This window comes from Chrysochloris asiatica, unplaced genomic scaffold (assembly GCF_000296735.1).
Source record: "Chrysochloris asiatica unplaced genomic scaffold, ChrAsi1.0 scaffold00001, whole genome shotgun sequence".
NCBI lineage: Eukaryota > Metazoa > Chordata > Mammalia > Afrosoricida > Chrysochloridae > Chrysochloris > Chrysochloris asiatica.
The window spans coordinates 8,966,821-8,974,985 of NW_006408519.1; the positions used below are offsets into that span (position 1 = coordinate 8,966,821).

At 42.4% G+C, this 8,165-nt stretch overlaps 1 pseudogene; it reads right to left on the reverse strand.

The window, feature by feature from the left end:
- Positions 1–1,875: 1,875 nt before the first annotated feature.
- LOC102818040 lies at positions 1,876–4,459 on the reverse strand (annotated as a pseudogene).
- Positions 4,460–8,165: the final 3,706 nt, after the last annotated feature.

The following is an 8,165-nucleotide window of genomic DNA, read 5'->3' on the forward strand; positions in this document are numbered from 1 at the left end:
ACTGTCCCATTTTTCTCCCAGGGAACAGCTAGTGGGTTCAAACTACTAACCTTTTGACTAGCAGCTGAGCCCTTAGCCACTGTGGCACCAGTGTTCCTTGAAGATGTAAGATACTGGAAGGGGTTTCAGAAATGGGAAGGAGAGCTGTGTGATGTTCACCATGGAAGATTTTCAAAGAGCTATAGGCGCTGTTGGTTAATGTGTTAGAATGCAAAGTCGTTTGAACTGTAAGGTTGGAGATTCAGGTTCACCAGCTGCTCTTTGGAAACCCTATACAGGGTCGCTATGGGTCGGAATGGACTCGACGACACTTAAAAACATTGCCCAGACAGCACCCTCAAAGATTCTGTTTAAATTCATCAGAAGTCTCCAAATGCCTCAAGGATATTGAGAACCACAGCTACAGTACGATTTTTTAAATTATGTACTGACCAGTTGGTTCCAATTCATATTGACCCCGTATTGGGTTTCAAAGAGCAGCGGGTGGGTTTGAACTGCCAACCTTGTGATTACCAGTGCAATATTTATTGTACAGGACCACAACAGAGGTCATAGGGCCTTATGGTGGTTATGTGCCGAGGAGTCGATTCCGACTCATAGCGACCCTGAACAGGGTTTCCGAGGCTGTAAATCTTTACTGGAACAGAAAGCCTCATCTTTCTCTCACGGAACAGCTGGTAGTTTCCTTTCTCTCGCGGAACAGCTGGTAGTTTCGAACTTCTGACCTTGAGGTTTGAAGCCCAATTCGTAGCCACTATGCTATCAGAGCTCCTTATAGGGCCTTCTATCAGAATTAGAGAGTCCTGGTGTGGCGCTGTGGGTTAACGCGCCAGACTGCAAAGCCGCAAGGTCGGCGGTTCAAGCTCACCAGATGCTCCTTTGAAACTCTATACAGGGTTGCTATGGGTTGGAATCGACTCAACAGCACTTCACAACAACACAACAACAATAGGGCTTTATAGTTCACTATAATTCGGATAGAAATTTTACTCTGATAGAGTTATTAAAGGATTTTGATGAGAGAAGTGGTAAGACCAATGTTTTTAAAAGACGGCTCTGTTTGTGGAAAATTGACTGCATGAAGCAAGAAAATAAATTCACCGCAAAGTTGGCAGTTCAAACCCACCAGCTGCTCCTTGGAAGCCCTATACAGAGTTGCTATGAGTCAGAATGGACTCGATGGCACTTAACAACAACAACATAATGAACATGTATAGCTTTTGTAATAATAATAGTAATCTCTCATTTAAAAAAATTAAAAACAGAAAAAAGCATCTATTAATGAGAAAAAGAGCATTACGTTCTATCATTAATCTGTTCCACCAGCTGTGTGTTTTAAGAAATTGTTCCACGATAGATAATGATTGGTTCTCATTAAATCTTTAAAAATAAACATTAGTATTGGTTTCACATGTCACCTTCATTATCAAAAGTACATATTTTTTAAAATAGCTATGCTTCAAAATTTCAGATTTTTTTTTTTTCAAATAAACCAGAGAGTTTAATAAACATCAGCCTTTCCTTTCCCGTCCCACTCGAGCCTCTCTGAGACGGAAATGGTGTGACCACCAGGAAACGTACCCCACTGGGCAATCAGCAGAAGTGGGGAGTGAATGGACAGGACACGCCCTCTACATCTCAGTCTCCAAATTTGGTTCTTTCAATGTATTCTTAAATGAAGTCTAGGACATGGAGAAGGGGCCCACAGGAGTTTGAAGTAAGTCTGCACATGGCTGAAACAGAAGCACTGAGCACACAATGCTGTATAAGAAAATAAAGCTGCCAAGATCACTTGGGGTACTGAATGGGGAGACTCATCTGCTTGCTTTCCTAGCTAAGCACCACAAGTAAGGCAAGGTGAGAGCAGGCTGCCCTTCACTGCCCTAGGTCTCCACTGTGTCCAGTTTGTATCTCATGGGGAAACTCCAGGGCTCCCTGGTTCGAGAGCACATTTAGGATCGCCCAGAGCCGGGAGGGGTCTTCACAGTTATGCTGCTGTTCCCAGTGGAGGATGAGCTCCTCCCTCTTCCCCAGGGTCTGTGCACAGAGGAAGCAGTTGAAGCCCAAGCAGGAGCAAAAAAGAAGGGTGTCAGGAGTGGGGTGCTTAGGGCCTGGGGGTCTTCTCCTGGCTCACTCGCTCTGGGTTGGGCCCCCTTCCTTTCGGGTTTGTATTCATACGTTATTCTGTTGATAAAGGTATAGTTGCCTTTCCAGTTTGGTAAGCACAGGTCCTCCCCCCTCAGAGGAACAGAGCTTCCCTAGGTGTCTTCTCTCAGGACACTGTATCCAGGTTGGAGCAGCCTGTTTAGCCAGTTCTTCCGGAGCTCCTTTGCTTTCTGGTAAAACCCCTTCCTGTAGTCAGCCCTGAATTTCCTCTCCATGAACATGCAGTAAATGAAACGTTATTTCTGCAAAAGACTTAGTCTTGATCTGACAACAGCAGCATTTGATTTGTAACTTGACTTCGTCCACCTGGTTTAGGAGGAGGTCTTCTTCCAGGCTTGATTTGCTTTCCCTCTCCACTGGCTCCTTTTGAGTCTCTGGTCTCTGGCATGCCCCCTAGCTGCGGTTCGCTGGGGCAGTGCTGATCACGACTCTGTGGACTTCCTTTAAATGGTCAAAATAGACCCTTATGTGACGAACACTTTTGCACAAAATTCACAGCCCAGGAGTCTCTTTGGACAGTTCTCACCGTGGGGAAGCTTCATGTGTGTGCTCAGGCTGCCTTAATGGACCCACGTCTTGCTACAGATTCCGCAACATTGTATGTCTGTTTGTGTGCGTGTTCATATGGTCTCGAAGGTGCTGCTTGAACTGGAAGTGGTGCTTACAGACCTCACATTTGTGCCAAGGCTGCTTTGTGCCAGACCATCCGTTTCTGAAGGCAAAGCCGGGCTTAGCGTAAGGACTGTCATTCTGTTTACAGCCGAGGGCTTTGTAAGGGAGCTAGGGATTGACCCCGGTGTCCTGCCCAAGGATTCTGGGAGTTTGGGATTGTAGCCTAGCTGCAGGAGAGGCCAGGGAAGCTGACACTGGCATGACAAGCATAGGCTTGGGCATAATGCTACGGTGTTTTTTCACAGGCTTTTGGTTTCTGGATTCTTGGGGATCGTGGTTTTACCCTTTCTTTACCGTCTCTACACTTATTAATGATGCATTTCCTCCTTTTCCCCTGAAATGCCACCACTTCATCCTGGTAATTTTTGTTTTCCTGCTCTTCTGGTGGCCCCACCGTTGTTCAGTTTTACTTTGTGGCTGAGCTCTGGCTTGGGGCTGTCACAGGGATCTGGACGCTGGTGGGACAGGGATCTTGTCAGTCATTTTGGTGGCTGCACTGATGCTTTCTGGGCTGGAGGCTATCTGATCACAGTCGTCCCTGTGCCCAGGTAAAGACAAATCAGCAAAGTCAGCATCTGGCTCACTTTTGCAAAACTCTATTGTTGTCACTTTCAAGTAGGGTTTGTTGTTGTTAAGTGCCGTCGAGTCGGTTCCGACCCATAGTGACCCTGTACAGGGTTTCCGAGGCTGTAAATCTTTACAGATGCAGAAAGCCTCATCTTTCTCCCTCAGAGCAGCTAGTAGTTTCGAACTGCTGACCTTAAGGTTCGCAGCCCGATTCGTAACCACTACGCTACCAGAGCTCCTTTTTTCAAGTAGGGTAAGATAGGCAATTTACCTTTGGGGACAGAAGAGATGAATTGAACTGTGCTGTTTAAAACTGCTGGTGACAAAGGGGTCATGGCTTTTGCAAGACAGACAGCTGAAGGCTTACTGCAGGGTTTCTTGCTTGCCAAGTTTGCTGTCCCTGACGCCCTCAGGTAGGTCTGCTCTGCTGAGGGCTCCTGGAGGGTGGAAGGCCTCAGGGTGGCAGCAGGGTCTCTGAGGTCCCCTCCACTGGGCAGAGCAGTCCTGCAGACAGTGACTGGGCCTTCATCTAGCGACAGTGCTTGGTCTGGTGATATGGCCTTGTGGGGGGGTTCCGGGTGGCTGGGTGTGGGAGGGGGCGTCTGAGTTTGGGCAGGAGGTTTACTACAGATATTTCAGAGTTCAGGCTGGCTTTCTTTCTTGATGCGCTGCTGTTTCTGGGGACTGGTACCAAGGAATCACAGTGTAAGGTGTTCAGGCAGGGCCATTCTGGATTTCTGGATTGGCTGCGCTGTGGCAGCATGTGGCAAAGCGACAAGAGAAAAGGTCCCCTCCTGGCTAGAGACCTGTATCAGGGAATAGTTGGGGGAAGGCATTACCAGTGGCTTGGAGGTGATGGTGGGTCCTGGATCAAGGTGGTCAGAGTGACTGGGAATGACTTGGCAGCGCTCTGGATGGCAGGACTTTCGGCACAATTTTCGGTGCAATCGTCCTAAACGGACTCTTGTTCTGCATACCTTTTCCACTCTGTTGTTCCAGAAGAGGAGAGCGAGTCACCTTGATTTTTCAGTGGGGCTGATAAAGAATTCTGCATTATGATGCACTTGTCTTGAATAGTAACTTTCCATCTATTAGTCTTGCACGAAGTTTGTGGTTATTTCCCATAAAATGTCTAGAAGATAAAAATTGCTGACTTTCTCCAAAATTCCTGAAGTGGTCTGACTTAGCGGCTGTCCTCTTATTAAAGCATTAGTACTAGATGAGTTCTTGATCTATGTCCCAATGCTCCCATAAAGATATATGGTAAATCCTTTTAATTAATTTGTTTTCCTACTGCTGCACATCACGAAGGGGCGGTGTCATGGGACCAGGCGTGCAGGGAGGTCAGGGCGCGGTGCTCAGGGCCTCTTGGCCTTCAGAAAATTCTTGAATATTGGCTGATTGTATATGAGTTGGAGAATTTATGGTGGTCTTGTTGTTGCTGTGTTTCTTATTTTCCTCACTCCCACAGACAGTTCCCAGAAAAGGTCCGAAACACCATGAAACGACTTGTTTCTTGTCAGTGACTTTTCATTGTGGAGCCTAGCTTTTTAATGCCTCAGTGGGTTTACATTTAGGGCCAGATTCCCCAGTCTTTAGAAACTAAATTGGATTCACAATTCGTCTTAATCGTGAGAGTGGGGAGAGGATGGATATCGGTCCACAATAATAATGATTAAAACATGTGTAACTTGCTGAACAAATTAATTTTGCCCAGTTGAGGCTTTTGATTTTAGCAGCAGAATAAACACTGTTAGGAAGCCAACGGTGAATTTTGTAGGGTGGCTCAAATTTGTTGAATGTTGCTTTGGGAGAGCCAGGAATAAGCCCAATAAAGAAAATCCAAGCAACAAATAATGCTTAGTTTCAAGATATTCCACAGTCTAAGAAAACCCTTATCAAAAAGATACTGGTGACCCAACTAACCAAGTCCAGCTGAAGTGGATGTTTTGGCACGCGAGCAGTGCATGGAAAGTAAGAGCTCTGTCATGGGGCAGAGAGCAAAAGATGAAGACCAAGTACCTACTCCTAGATATATTATGAAACAATGTGTTTGGGAACGCTCTAAAAGTACACACAGTGAAGTATAAACTGCATTTGACCCATCTACTATCTGGAAATTAAATATCTACAAGTTCATTTATTTTCACTAATCAACTGCTACAAATTATTTTTACAGCTTTTGCCATCTGCTTTTAATTACCAAGAACAATCCACAATCCAAACTGGAATGATAAATAGCTAATCATCACAGGGTTTTAGTTTATAGGTGTAGTTAAAGCTAAAAGAAATAAGCAGGTTAATTTAGTTTTGAAGACAGTTGAATTGACAGAAATCCAGAATATTGTTAATATCACTTTATTTCTTTGACATTTTGAGAGGTCACAAAGGAAAGCTACTCTAAGTGGCTACAAAATAAATTTGGAATCAAAAACTTAACAGTGTTAATTTTGGAAGTGGTGGTTGAAACAAAGTTAACAAGTCATCTTCCAACAAAAACCTTAAATATCTGAAGTTAGACAGTCTAAATATTTCAACAACTATTTGGTTTAATTTACCTTTACATCATATTGACATCGATATGTGGTAAAAGGAATCCAAATGCCTACTTGTACTTTTCAAATAAGGGAAATCAAGGTAGGAAAGAGAAATTAACATTGCTGAGTGTCCTATTTGCTTTGCATGTCACATGTTCAATCCTATAAAAATAAAATAGAGATTATTTCTCCCACTTTCAAGAAAACTGAGATGGTTAGATAAAAGAAAATCAAGTTGAGAGTCAAACATGGAGCATTCAATGATTAATGGATGCCGTCTACAATCTGATAAACACATGATGAATAGCTTTAAAAAGTGGCAAAAATAATTCCACTCTTGGTAGTGTAGTGGTTACAAATCGGGCTGCGAACCTCAAGGTCAGCAATTCGAAACTACCAGCTGTTCCATGGGAGGAATATGAGGTTTTCTTCCCATAAAGATTTACAGCCTCGGAAACCTTGTAGAGGGTCACTATGAGTCAGAACCGACTCCACGGCACATAACCACCACCACCAGATTGACAAATATTGGTATAAAAGAAGTCTATTTTCAAATGCTACATGTTTCATCAAGTCTAAAAGTTCAAATGATTAGGCATATTTGTCTGAAATGTTTAAGATCATGACAAAATTTTATTTTTTTAAGACTTTGGTGATTTTCACTTTTATCAATGTATTGAACTCTGTCTGAGCGATTAAAGGTAGTGTTTTGAGGTCCCCAAAGAGAAGCAAAAAAGTTACATGAAGAATTACATTCTATACTATAGAAAATTAGAGTTTTTTTTTCAAACTCACCAGCTGCTCCTCAGAAACCCTATGCAAGGTCACTATGAGTCAGAACTGATTTGACAGCACACAACAACAACAACATTAAAACAAATGTATCTTACAAAGGAACTAATTAGTTTTTAAGATTTTTATGGATGCTTAGATCTGGTGTTTTACACAGTGTTATGCAGGAAGTACTTGTAAGTAGTTACAGATAATTTTAAGTCATTACAAATTCAGAAGCTCAGGTACTAATTCAAGAGCCCATATTTTAAACAACTCTCTTCTCCTTCCAGGTTATATAGTAGACTTAATATACTTCCTCTAAGTTTTAACGAGTATTTTACATGGTTCCCCCTAAGGTCACCAAAACAAGCTGTTGATGAAACAAAGTTGAGTATATTGTTTACTTCAGAAAGAGAAACTACTTCCACAGAACCTTAGTAGTTCCATAATGCCAATTTTGGATTATTTTTTGAGATTTTTGAAGGCTTGTTTAAGGCAGGTCTTTCAATAGGTAGGCACTGTAAGATGAGACTATTAATTAAAGGGGTTCAATAGTGCTGGAGTATACAAAGTTAAGAATTGTTGTCTATGAAGAGTGACCAAGGTTCCTGAGAAGAACAACAAAGTTATTTGCATCTGTTTTTTAGGATTGATGCCTACAAAAGAGATGAGTATCCTTGGACTTGGAAAGTAGAAGCTGAAATGCTAGAGTTACAATGGCCTCATTGTTGTTGTTGTTGTTAAGTGCCATTGAGTCGATTCCGACCCATAACAACCCTGTAAAGGGTTTCCGAGGAGCAGCTGGTGAGTTTGAACTGCGGACTTTGAAGTTCAAATGGCTTTGAAGTCTGGTGCATTAAGCTAGAGCGCCACACCAGGATTCCACAATGGCCTTATAGAACTTATAAAAATTATAGCATAAGAACTGGTCTTTGAGAACGTCTGGTGTTACAGATAGTGAGATTATCTGATAAAGGCAATGAGATGTATTGGAGTTTTGAACAAATCTTTGTCAGTTTCATAACATGAAACAGAAGAAATTTCATGTGATTCTTAAAGAAATATTCAAGACTAACTCTTTTTATGATACAAGAAAAGCTATGTTAAATAATAGGTTTATACTATAAGTAAGATCCTAGGTAGTCTATATCAGACTTGTTTAACTTGGTACAGATATCCCTAACCTATCCCAAATGTTGGGAGTGTTTCCGTATCAAGAAGTCCACGTTGTACTCAATCAAGTATAACACACAAAGTGAGAATAAATGTTACTGCTTAGCATGTCACCATCAACTGTGGTTCAGAGAAGACTTGCTACTAAGAATGCAGGGGTCTCCCTTTGTATTCTAAGTAGAGAAGTCATTCGAGGAACATTAAGAGATAGATGTAAGTATATAAGATGTTATTGTTGTTGTTATGTGCTGTGGATTCGGTTCCGACTCATAGCGA